Source organism: Apis cerana, linkage group LG13, assembly GCF_029169275.1.
Source record: "Apis cerana isolate GH-2021 linkage group LG13, AcerK_1.0, whole genome shotgun sequence".
In the NCBI taxonomy this organism is placed as follows: Eukaryota; Metazoa; Arthropoda; class Insecta; order Hymenoptera; family Apidae; genus Apis; species Apis cerana.
In genome coordinates, this window is record NC_083864.1 from 10,838,644 (window position 1) to 10,852,928 (window position 14,285).

General features: G+C 30.6%; 1 long non-coding RNA gene across 2 annotated transcripts; it reads right to left on the minus strand.

Moving 5' to 3' along the window:
• Positions 1-2,832: 2,832 nt before the first annotated feature.
• On the minus strand, positions 2,833-5,493 carry LOC108003980 (uncharacterized). Of its 2 annotated transcripts, XR_003699102.2 has the most exons (5): positions 5,224-5,453; positions 4,713-5,154; positions 4,060-4,624; positions 3,208-3,495; positions 2,833-3,132 (listed from the first exon to the last, which is right to left on the minus strand). It is a non-coding gene; the product is annotated as an uncharacterized LOC108003980 (long non-coding RNA). The 2 variants fall into 2 exon arrangements; XR_009832497.1 differs by having other exon boundaries at positions 2,833-4,624; positions 5,224-5,493.
• Positions 5,494-14,285: the final 8,792 nt, after the last annotated feature.

Below are 14,285 nucleotides of genomic sequence, written 5' to 3' on the forward strand. Positions count from 1 at the left end.
TTGTAATAAACTTATTTTGTGAAAAAAATGTTTGTAGCATCGTATGGTGAATGCGATTCATATTTCTCGTAACCTCTTATTTTATATTTTTCGCCCACTGCAAAGAAAATCATTATTAACAAAATTTATCATTCAACCTGAAAATCTCTGTTATTATTTTAAAAATTCTGTCAAACGGTTCCCAGCTGGTTTTTCATTACGATCAAAAAGATCGCTATTTTGGTCCGATTACATTTCAATCGGTTGCGAAGAAGAAGAACATCCACGTTCCCTGGTTACGATGTTATTTACGGGCGAATCGTAACGAGTTACATCCAGAATCGATCCGTTGGCCGCGCTTGTTCCTGCAACACACAAGCTTAAACTCCCGTTGTGGTTACACCCCGCCGTGGTCCGTGTAATTTTAGCAGAATAACGATTTGTCGGTATTCTCTTCGGGCAAAAACCCATCCGAGAAACGGGGAAACAACGATGAATCACTTATTGCGTAAATATCGTTCACTTTCAATATCTATGAGAAAAATGAATTTAAATGATTCAATATGAATAATTATTTTACGATTCCATTAAATGTAATGGCAATCGAAATAGAAATCTCGCAAAGGAGCATTTCTTTTTAAGTAAGATCGGAAAATTGCGCAAATCAAATCTGTGAAAAAAATAATCGTTCGTTATTGAAAATACATTTAGCAAAATTAGCATTTATATGATGTATACGCATAGAAAAGCTTGGAAAGGAGGAGAGAAGAAAGCAATTTCCAGTGGCAAGGTTAAGAACCTCCCTATCCACGCAATTAAGATGAAGTGGACCAGAGGGCAGACTGACCCTGTAGTCACGTGGTTGCACGTTCATTGGCGAACAAAGGAGAATCCGTTTTGCTGGTCGAGGCGTTCGCAACCGATATATACCTGCGTGCACGTATAAGTACGAAACGTGCATCACGTGCGTGGTGTGCACGCGCGTACATTACGTTGCATACACACACGTGATCCAACACCACGTGGTGGACTGAGCGGCCGTCATTGACGAACAAAGAAGGAGAGAGCAATCCGTTCAGTGGTCATCATTTCGAAACGGAAATCGTTGCCTATATACCTTTTGCACACGTTGCCCAATTTTTTCGCGATCAATTCTTTCGCGCAGAATTCAGAATTTATTTTCCTTCACCTTTTCTATTTTCACGCGCAAATTTTTTTCTCCCTTAAAAGTTTGTAGTGTCGTTTTACCGTCCTTTTTCTTTTTCGATATTCATATAGAGGCTCGTTGATCTGAATCGGTTAATATTTATCACATTGTAATATAAAATACCAATAAATGGAAAAGTAATTATTTTTATAAATTTCATTATTTGTATGAACAAATTGATATATTTTAAATCTGATTCTGTGTTCGATCGAAGCGAATTTTCACCGTGGAAATAAAATGATAAAGCCTCGAGACTATAATAATATGAAAATATACTTTCCGCGAAACATTTGCATTTTCAAAGGATACAAAACGGAAAAGATTTATCGATTGTCGCTTTCATTTCTGCTGACTGTTGGTTTCCGTTTGCATAAACCGAATCTTGTTTACGCGAAGATGTCAGGCTACATGACGCGAAAGTGCAACGTGCGACACGCGAATTCGATGCCGAAGAAATTCAACGATATCGTGTTCACACTGTTGCCGAATGAGCATCGATAATTTTATGCGAAAAAAAGTAACGATAACCGATATATTTGTGTAAAGAAATTAATCACGATTGTTTAATCGAGGATTGTACCCTTCTCGATCAAATTTCGCGCCTTTTATCGCATTTATTTTTTACTTGCACGCGATGCATGATTTCACTACGTACATTCTTTTTTCTTTCTTTCTTTCTTTCTTTGCATTTATTTCTTGATTAAATTTTAAAAAATAGATGTACGATTTTAATCGAATTATTTATATAGGGATGTTAATATAATTTATACCAAGCGTTAATATTTAATTCGTGGCGCAAAAAGAAAGCTCTATCTGAATAGAATATTGGACGGCACCAATTTAGGAATAGTCTTTGCCAATTATAGAAACGGCATGCGATTGTTAATCATCGAAGCGATAATTTCGCGATGGTTCGACTTCGGTAATTGACGGAATGAGAGTTTGTTTTTAATTTTTGCCTACACTTTTGTTCCCTGTCAGAAAAAAAAAATTGTTTTGACAAGGAAAAAAGGATCGAATGAGATATGAATGAAAAAGAATAACAAAAGAATACGAATGAGATAAGATAAATAAATATAGATTCATGATATTATTATTATCGATTGACAATTATTTTAATTATATTGTTTTTTTTTATTCGTTTATTTTAATTATTTGCTCATCGACGAAAATTACACGAATATGATGACACGCCAGCAAAAGAGTATCGAATTATACATTTCGAACGAAGAGGTCGTCTCCCTATTGAATGGGGAAAGGTTTTTACCATTATTACTATTATGGAAATACTATGAAACGTAAACAGATGAATGTACGATATCAATGAAAACCTTAAACGCGATAAAATAATTATTAAGTAAAAAAAAATAGGATAAGTTGTAAATTGCAATAGCGATTTTTCATTTGTTAAATAAAAAAAGATTCGATAAATTGATTCAGCAACGCAGTTTTATATTTAAAAATGGATTACTTATCGGAATGCATGTTGTTGTTAAAAACAACAGTTGCTTTTCACATGTTACATTTATGTTGTGTCTTGAATCTTTAATTAAACAAGATAATATAAAAGATGCGCGATACACGATTCAATATTTTTGTTGAATAAAGATATGATTAGACATGGTAAAAAATAAAGAAGAAAATAATTTACGTCAAAGAATTTTTAATTCGTTATATTTAATTCGAACTAACGAATGCGCATTTTTCTATAACATTTTTATTGCTTATTTTTCGTATGTTTTTTCTTTTCCTTTCCCTTTTTTTTTATTTCTACGATCAAACTCTAAAGATTTAAACTTTATCAAAGGGTAAATATACGGGAATAAAAGGTGACGTGACGCCCTTCGAGACGCGTCGACCGGTTGGTTGGTGAACGTCACCAGAAAATGCACAAACGGTCCGTTGTTTCTTCGCTCACCATCCCTTTACGTTCATGTCGGACTGGCCTGGGTAAAAAAACATTCATGAATATCCTTCTTTCATGCTAACGGATACGGAAATAAAGTAAAAAGAGGGAGAACCATTCGAACAGTCGAGTCGCGGCATCGACCACGGTTTGTCCGTGTTTCGAGAGTCGATCGCCCCGTAGAGCGAACCGTGTGCAGTAGATAAGGGGTTACAACCTAGATAACACGGAGACGTCTTATCCATTAAGGCCCAAGATTGCGTATAACGCGATCTTTCATTTTTTCAATCTTTTTTCTATTTTCCATTATACCATATTTTTTAAAATCGTTATATACGAATTTCGAGAATTTGTTTAATATTTTCTTTTTTTTTTATCATCGTTTCCTTTTTTTAATTAGGATCTGTAACGATATTGCAAAGTAATAAATATATTTGAATCATATATAACACTATCTACGACAAACGTAGATAGTTTTGTGTAATTGATTCTCATAATATAGTATCTATTACTATTATAAAAAAAAAATTGAAAAAAAATTTAATTATAAAATAATAAAATATTTCAAAGAAATCGTATTATCTGGTTTAAAAAAATTAGAAAAAAAAATTCATTCTAAAAATTAAAAGTCACGCAATATTTGATTCCAATAAAACTGTCGCTTAAAAATTATTTATCATATATATGTATTTATTCCTTTATATAAAAAAATATCATGCTTCGAAATAATCAGTAATAGAAATATCGATGTTTTCTACCGATATATCAACGATATTTTCGAAACATTTCATTTCGTTTATTATATATTTTAACTTGTATAAAATATAAGCGCTCGAGGAATTCTCATATCGCTGCATTTCATTTTCGAAGCATCAATATATACATTGCCATTTCTAATCAAAACGTATCCAGCTCACAACTCAGGTTAGTTCAAAATGCGATACTCGATCAGACGGACAATACGTACATTTTTCTTTGCACAATCGAGGACCTCCTGGGTTCTGTTTGGTCATTCGCCTGCAACGGCGTCGATGTCAAGAAACTTTCATGAATATGCTCGACTGGTAATGCGTACATTTCCATCAACTTCTCTTCCTCGCCCTCCACCCCCGCGGCTCCCAGTCCGACATTGAAGAACCCGTCACTTTTTCCGACGACTGTACGTTTCTTGGAACTACACAGATCTCATACAAGCGCCATCTGTCTGCGTGTACACGTGCAAGGATGTATACGTGCGTGTACGAGCACGCGTGTGCGCCACTCTGGACCATTGGTTATCTTCGACAGTGGTTCCCAATTTCACATCTTGCTCGCCTTCTTCTTTGTTCGTCGACTCGCTCACCGTTATTTCGTTATTTAGCTTAACGAATGCCTCGATCACTTTTTGCGCCATTTATCATCTTCGATGGGTATTTGTCAATAAATATTTTCTTCGTGTTAAATAGATTCAGACATCGAGCCATTGGAACGAGCCATCGATTCCGTTTTTTGAAAATTTTAAATTTTGACGTGAAAATATACGATCGATATATCTGTAGATAATTTTTAAAAGAAAATAATTAGTCCGTTAATGGAGTTGTTCAATTTGATCCTAACTGAAAGTCACTTTACTATCGTTACCATGTATGCGTATTTCCTTTGTTCTGCTATCAGAGGAAAGGGGTAGAAGGCGTTCTCTCGGTCTCCCAATATGGCGCCCCGTTCTGCCGCTTTAGTTACGGTATCGACGATAAGAACGGATGTCCCGAGGAGCTTTGGGAACGTTAGTTAGACGAAATCGACCCACTCACTGATCGTGCTCCAACCTTGTTCGCGATCGATTCACCGTCCAACTGTGCGCCCATCGCTTTCGTTTTTTATCCATCATCAAGTCGAAACGGAAATTTTTCAACATTTATTTCTGTTGCGTGTATCTTATCATTGTGCGATAAGGTCTCTCGATTTGTTAAATTCGTTCTGTTCGCTCGTGTTATGTCGTTAGACTAGCGTTAGAAATATTAATGCAAATAAAGTATATCGATAACGATTATTTACATTTTTTTGAGTATTTTCCTTGCTGTGTCTAGAAAATAATTGAGAATTGGTAAAAAAAGAATCGTATGTACATACCAAAATTATAATTTTTATTTACCTCTCAAATGTTCTGAGAAAATATTTTAAGATATACATATTCCGTCAACATGTTCCAAGATCTTCTCGATCGTACATCTCGTCTTGTTACTCGAAATTGGCAAGATAACGAAGGAGTTTATAAACTCCGTTAAATTTAATCGCGGAGCGCGTAAGCACAAGTTAGAGCAAAGATTGTGACATTTCCCGTTTGACGAAATATAATCTCATCTCGACGGAGAGACTCGCGCGCCACGAATCAATGTCTCCGGGAGTCAATGATAAGGATCCAACATTTGAATTTCCAACCCGTGGTTATATGTTATACCTTTGTCCCTTTCTCAGCTATTTGCTTGTTAGAAAGCACGAATATTTTATGCTGATATTATTTATGAGCATTATTTTACGTATCGATAAAATTATATTTAACTATACCTAGTTTACGTTATTTTAATTTATTTGAAGACGCGCGTATTTTTTTAAAGAATGCGAAAATTGTATCAATTTCTCAATTGATGTATCGTACAATATGTTTAGTGTCTTAGATCACGAAAATTATTACAATTTTCTATATGTTGTATATACACGAAAATATTCAATATATATATAAAATTTTCATTAATATAAAATTATAATTTTGAGAAATGAGACAATGAAAAATTGTTATTAAGTTTAAAATGTTATATTAAATATAAAATAAATATAAATATCAAAATGTATTTTCATTCGAATTAAATAAAAATTGTTACATCAATAATTAAAGTCGCGAAAAACTAAACGAATTTTAAAAACTAAATTTCAAAATATGTTGTTAATCGAAAATTAAAAAATGCCGATCTAGAATACGTATAAACGATTTTGTCTTTATAAAAAAATCGTTATTATTATTAAAATTGAATATTAAATTTGAAAATTGAAGATATTTAACATATTACATACATACTATATACATATATTGAAAGAATGAAAGACGCGTTTTATCGGGTATTTCATTAATTTCTATGTGAGATCGTGAGATCGAAGTGCGAAGTTTGCAAGGAAAAAGATGACCCCGTGGTTTCGTTTACGTTACGATCGACCTTCTTCCCACGATTCTTACATTTCTACCTATGTCGAGTTTCTATTTGCAATTAAAAAAATTGGCTGGTATTTCAATAATTACGCTGCATCGTTTCGACGATTATCAATCAACGAATGATTATTATCCTGATTACATTAATCGAATTAATTTTTCAAATTAAAAATATTATTTTTTTTTATACGGTAATCATTCACGTCACTGTTTTAATTTTTAACAAAATTTTAAAATTAAAGAAAAGAAAATTAAATTTATCGATTATCATATATATTTATATTTCTATCTACCAAAACGATGGTATGACGGAGATAGAGCTATCTCACTCCATTTGTGTCTCGTTACATAAATTGTTTATAACTTGAAATTGTTTATAACTTGATGAATAAGGATGAACCGATATTTTTGTATACCAATACGTTTCGTGTTTAATATCGATTCTCCAAAGATATTCCACGAATATATATACACTTAATATTAACGAAGAGGTATTATAAAGGTGTTATAGAGGGGGATTATAAAAGTCGGAGTATAGCATAGCACGCGAATCGATCAAAAGGTGTATTTACAAACGAGTAAGAGGACAAAGGGTGGTCGATACTGGTTGGATCGATCTATTTTTCGAAATTGATGAAAAAAGGAAAAGTTTAACGGTACCGCGTCAAATCGTTTTCGTTGGCCGCGTTATTCTTGAGCGAGAAACGCATTTGAAATTCAAACTTCCGGCGGCGATCGGCGATGCCAATTAAATCGGGGCGGCAAGAGGACGTTGAACCCCTTACGAAAGAAATTGTGGGAATGTGTATGCGGAATAACTTTGCATTTCGAAGGGGCCGCATACGGTTCGCTCGCAATTTTCCCCGGCTTTAACTGAATTTCGTACGTCGGTATATCTATTCGGACGAATCCATTGGTGGTTGATAGTATCGCGTTGTCTCAAACACACCAGAGGAACGCTATAAAATGCCCTCTTTTATTTTTTATTCAATCAGTAATATCTATTACTATACAACCTCAATTTCAAACTAAATCCTATTTCCAATGTTGTATATCTCTTTCATATGCTAGTTCAATCGTCAGACAATAAAATCACCGTTGGATAAATTCTTCGATTTTTTTCCTTAATTAATTATCTCGAGAAAATTGGTAATATACCTCGCTATATTCGCAAAACCGTTCAATCCGTGCATCCGATTCGTAAAAGATGCCATTGTAATTCTTCCTTTCCCGAGTTGGCCATCTTATCCTCGAAAGGGTTATCCTTGTTTTTTCGAGGTTATCGCGAAATTAATTTAAATAACACGAACGTAACCAACGTTGATAACGTGGTACATATATGTATAAATAATGCCGGCTACGATACCATCCTCGTGGTTTATAATTATATGCGCTCAATAAATGGTATATATCTTCTCGGATCGATCGATCAAGCCAATCAGCCTTCGTCCAAGTGAAATGCTTGTGTCTCGTTCGTGTCTCGAGAAAAGGAAGATACGGATAATCTTACTCGATACCTCTTCGAACGAAATGACGAAAGAGAAGAAAAACGATAGCATAAAATAAGATTTGATAAAATGAAAGTCAAAATTACTTTATTTTTTCTTCTTTTTCCTTTTTTTCTTTAATTGTTTATTGGTGATCGGATTTTTATTATTTATAAAAGAATTCTTTGGAAAAAAAATATTTGAATAATTTTGAACGAAGAATTATCCTAATGCACGTGTGCGGTTTAAAAATGAAAGCATGTACGTAACATCATCCTATTTATTTTTAAATAAAACTATTTTTATTGTATAACGATCGATGTATATTTTTATCCTCTAGAAAAAATTATATTAAGATATTTTAGAAATATTGAATTTCGAAAAATTTACAATTATAATTATTATCCGATCTTTCTATATAAATGTACATTTTAATTCTACATATAAAGAATTAGAAACGAAATTATACGCAATATATTAATTAATAGAATTAATTAAATTAGATATACATATAATACGAATATATAAGATGAATGTAAAGGAAATATTTTTTCACAGAAAATATCGTTGTAAGAAAAAATTTAAATAAAATAGAAATGATAAAAGAAAAAAAAGAAATGATCTTCATATATTCAAAATATCTCTACTTTCGAACATGTACGTATCAACTATGTTTCACAATTCGAAACTATTTACTTGTGCTATAATTTAATAAAGATAAAGTTATTTTTTTATCTTTAAAAAAAGAAAAAGGAAAAAGAGATAAAAATTGAAATCGAAGAAAATAATATATAATGAATTATTACTTATGTGCCATTGTTTTATTATTATAAAAAATAATAATAAAGAATCGCGTGTAATTCTAGCATACATAACTTCCACAACAATCAAATGAAAACAGACTTTTATGATAAATCCCACAATGTGGGATGATATAAAAGAAAGGGGTTAGGCGCGTTAGCCTGACCGATAACTTTTAACCGAATCGTGGAAAAAAATTGATCGTTGTTATCATCCCTCGCTGGCGTCAATTCCTCTTATCGAACGGTACACATTATGATGTCTACACAGACCTAGGAATCGCTAGTATGAATACTATTATCAAATTTTTACATTCGTGCGAACAAATCGATTCGACTGTTCGTTATTATATCAAATTCTGAAATCTGGATAGGAAATTGATCAGTTTTATGACCGATTCTTAAAAGTCGTTTTAAAATTGAAAAAATTATATTAAAAAAAAAAAAAAAAAAAGAAAGAAAAATAATATTTAGAATCCAATTTTGATTTTAATTTTTCCATTAACGATTTAAAATATAATATAAAAATTTGTATAAAAATTTTAATTTACATATCATAATCATTATTATTAAAATATTCAATCCAATATTTGATCCAATTTCTCTAATCTAATAACTATCAAACTTTTGAACGATACTGTACATATTTTCTTTACAAATTAAAGTAATTTCCTTTATTCATTGACAGCACGTAAACACGACAAAGATTCTCTTATGCATTTAATAATACAACCATTCATCGTTGATAAAAGGAAATATTGATGCAATGAAAACCTCAATACCAAAATTCTTTTATTTGCCAAGATTACATGAAATTTATTGCCATGAATAAAAGTAAGAGCCACGATATTATTGTCGGGATTGGTTAGTTGTTTTCATTTCTATAAACCAATTAATTCACACGAATAGCTTCATGACTTCGTTAATGATCGCGTTAATGATTATTATTATGTTTCCATTTTCATTTTTGATTTCCATCAGCCTGATAAAAACGCATTTTGAAACGCAATTCGTTCCGTGACTTTTCGACTCGTGATAACGCGATTTTAATATCAACTATTGTTGATTTCTTTACTCTGTAAGTATATATATATATATATTATAATTAGATTTTTATAAAAATGTATAATATTTATTCGCGACTTAAAATCTTTTATCCTTTTATTTATCGTCTTATAATTACATTTTAATATTTTCTGTAATGAAACAAATCATGATTATATTTTAAATTTAAAATAAAATAATCTGATATTTTTATCATATATTAGTTGTAATAATTATAAGTAATAAAAACTTATAAGTAATATTTTTTTTTTTGCAATGAAATAAATTGTGATTATGTTATGAAAATTAACTTATATAATAATAACTTATGACAATTAAATTTTGCATTAGGTAAAGTAAGACGGAGACAGTTAGAGCGAGATAGCTTTATCTTTGTTATATTTCCGCGCCACGGTGCGGCGCACCAAGTCATTCTATGTCTGTCTCGCTTCATCTAACGTAAAATTAAATTATGACTATAATTTAATAAGGTTGAATGGATATTTTTTTCTACCAACTTTTCTATTTATCTTCTATCTCTAAAATCAATTTTCTCAAAGAAATATATATTAATATTCTGTAGAAAAATAAAATTTTGAAATCTTTCTGTAAAAAGAAAAAAGGAAAAGAATAAATTTTCCAAATAAAAGATACAAAACATTATCTTAAACATTTTTGAAAATAAAAAAAAATCTAAGATATGGATCTCATATAAATTATAAATAAAAATATTGCTATATAAAAAATTTAAGATTTAATATTCTTCACTATCGAAAAAACTGATCAAATAAAATATCATTTTTGAGATCAATTTAATTAATCGAACTATGATTTATGCCCATTATGCGCAGATATTAATTTTTTTTTATATTAATCTGATATAGAAACAATTAATCGAAATGGCTGTCCAAGAGCAAAATCCTAGAGTCCCCTATTAACGAACGAATAAAAAGTTGAGAGCTCGCGTACGAATGGACAGAATAATTTTCTCTTGATTCAATCGAGAGAAATCATGATTGGGCAGGCGGTCGAAAAGCAAATGGACGGCTGATAATTTCGGTCGTGCGAGTGACGTCATAACAGACGCCAACGAGGGTTGATACATTATGACAAGAAGGGACCATTTGACCCCACTCATTGTTTCTAATCCCACAATAAATTGAAGCAGCTGTACCGGCAATTGATACAAATTTACGTACAGTCAGCCGCATAAGGCGCTGATCTTACGAGAGATCTCGACCATTTGAAAATTTTCTTTCTTCTCTCGAGTCAATTGAATAAATTTTCATCTTGTTATTTTAAAAACTAAACGAAACGTCATATCGTATCATATCGTGTTTGGATGCTATTGCATTCACAAAAATAAAATCAATTTTTTATTCGTGTTCGTTATGTGATATAGATTTATTATAATTTTATAACACTGTTACTTCTTTACAATCTGTATCAGTCCAATATTTCTATTTACTTTGACTTATTTTTAAATTCTTATTCTATTAACTTTATTTTAATCTATATGTATCTTTCTTCTATACGTCTTAATTGTTTTATTTCGTTTAAAAAATTCTTCATCTTTACTTTTCTTTCCAGACTAATTATTTCCAAGTTGTGTTAAGTCGGTTAAAAATAACTACCGCATCGATTCTTTTTTCACCCTCAAATCGTTCCTCGAATTTTTCCACGACAAACCTTTCTTCGTTATCCATGTCAAACATCCTTTTCTCCGACACGATGCATCACAGTGACGCATGGGCTTCGTTCCACATTGATTAAACCCATCCTGGAGCACAAGGTCCAAGTTCTAGGTATTTTTTAACGGTTCGTCATTCTCCTCCTACCTCTATTGAACGTGCAGCAAAGAAGACGAGAGGAAGAGAGAGATCCTGAGGCGTAAACCACGCCACGAACACGTGTAACGACAATGGAAATTATATATGCAGGAGACGGTATGGCGTGGTGCATTCACGGCTACATTTTCTTCTCCCTTTTTCGCTTCTTCCTTTTCGTCGCTCGAGCTATACGAACTTTTTACATTCTTCGTGTTTGATTTATATTCCGCGTGTAGAAACATTGTTCACGCATCTCCGTATATCAACAACAACGCTGTATTTTGTCTTATCTGTTTGGGAATATTTTATAATTACATTAAGGATCGTTAAGTAGATCGTTTATTACGACGTCGTGTTGCTTTCTACACGGTTTTACGACTGGTTACATTTGCACCAAATCCGTTATGTATGATAATAAAGTTAAAAAATTAATGGATTATGTTCGTTTTACGTTGTTATCACGATTTTTCTTCGTATCTTCTCATGTATTTAAAGCGAAAAATATTTGAACAGCGATATATTGAATATCTTAGGACTGGTGGTATTGTGTACCATAGATCACATATTTTTCAAAATTTTTTCTTTTTTTCTAAATATTAAATGTTGAATATCAAAACAAGAAAAATAATATAATTCAAAATGATAAATCATTCATCGATAAAAGAGAATGTTACCTTTATTACTTATGTTGCTAACAAATGTAATAACAATAGGCATTGCATATTCGAGAAACCAGAGATCCGAAACGATCGTTTATGCGCTCTCTTTGCCGCCTCCTATTTCACTCTAGCTTTTTATTATCATTTCTCGTTTCTTTGCCCAAGTTGACATCGTCGTCACGTACCAGACTTCCTACGGGCTTGGCTGCCTTTCTGAATACATAACATCCTTTTTGTACATCCCTCCGTCGTAATCTCGAATATCTGGATTTCTCTTATCCAGATCACAAATCTCGATAATGATCTTTTCGGTAATGACACGGGTGCTACGATAAACCGGGTCAAATATAAAAAGCCTATTTTTATTCTCCGGTAGAGATTGAGAAAATTTAATTTAAAAAAAATTTCTTTTTTTTTCCTTTTTTAATTTTAATACGATTTTTTTATAAATGAAATATAAAAATTAAAATTGTTACACTTTTTTATTTTTTCTACAAATGATATTCATTCTATATCAAGTAACTTCTACAAGATATGTATAAAAAGAAAACGATACGCTTTTTTTCTAATACTAGATATAATATAGTATTAGATACAATTAATTTTATTATAGAAAATTAAATTGTCCGTTTAATGGATTAAACTTATATCATAATTTTAAACATTAGACATTTTAAAATTTTATTCTTTCATACTCAATTTTAAATAAATAATTAAATTATTGATATATTTTGTTATTCATTTGAATAATATTATAAATTCTTTAATAACAAGATTATGTTATCAAATCGGAAATGATGTAGCATCAACGTAGTATTCGTTTTACAAAATTTACGTCAGCAGACATACAAACCGTCTCTTCCTTGAATTCTATCGACTTCTATAGTTGAAATTATTAATAGATGCAAAATTGTAAGAAAAAATCCGACTGAATGATAAAATGCGAAATTCAATAATGCGAAAAATATAAAAAATTTATTAATATAACGATTTATCAGAATATACTTTTATTTTTCAATTTATTTTCAAGTAATTTATTTTAAAAATATTTTATAATTCTATAATTTATTTTTCAAGTTCATTGTTATTTAAGTAAAATTATTTAAAATAAAAAAAAATACATAACAAAATAAAAATTTTATACAGATAATTATTTGTATAAAAATTTATTTCAATTAAATTATCCTAAAAAAAAAATATTAAATTATTAATTTATTAATATTATTAACAGATCTATATTATGGATATTTATGCATTTATGAAAAATTTAAATGTGCAAAGATACATCCATAATGAAATTCATATATTACGACGCTTAAGAAGGAAGTAGATCTCTTTCATTTTTTTAATTGTCTAATTAATTTATAAATTATTTTACAGAAATAAAAATTATGGATGATATCTTCGCTAATGTAATAATATATATATAGAAGTGTGTAATAATATATATATTTTTATTAGCCAAAAGCATCACTTTTGTTGTATTTCTTCTATATTCACATATTTAACGATCATTAAGAATTATTAAACTCATGGAAGCGTATATTTTATAGGAATGAAAGTTCCAATTGTATATTTGCGCTTCGTCTAGATAAGTGAGTAGATAAGTAAGCATTATTATAAGTAAGTATTAGAAATTCGTAGTTACATGTATTGGTGGATACGTGACCTCGCGCTCGCGAGCGCATATACAAATGTGTACTCATTATTTGCGATTGTTACGCGATTGTCCTCTATTACGAAATGGTAAGCAAGTCGAGAAATTTTTCTCGTCGTGTAAATATTTAATCAAGAACATCGGCGGCCTGAATACCATAAGTCAAAGATGTTCTCGTCACTTTTCGTTGTTGGTTAAGATTACATAAGGGGATTTATTTGAATAAAATATTTCTATAATTATATCCAATTTTGTTTTGCATAAATATTTTTTTTTCGCATCATTTCGTTTTAACGATTACAGCGATTTACAGTGAAAATTATTATTTTTTTTATTTCGCGAGATTTATTTTGATCTAATACAATTCAAAAATGATGCTCTTTTTTTTTTAAAGAAATTCTCTTTTTACTTAATTTAAAGAAGTTTAATTTAAAGAAAAGAATATCTTTATTGAAAAATTTTTTTTTTAAATTATTCAAATATTTGTAACAAAAATTATGCTTCTATATTTTTCGAAATAAATTTAACTTTGAAAA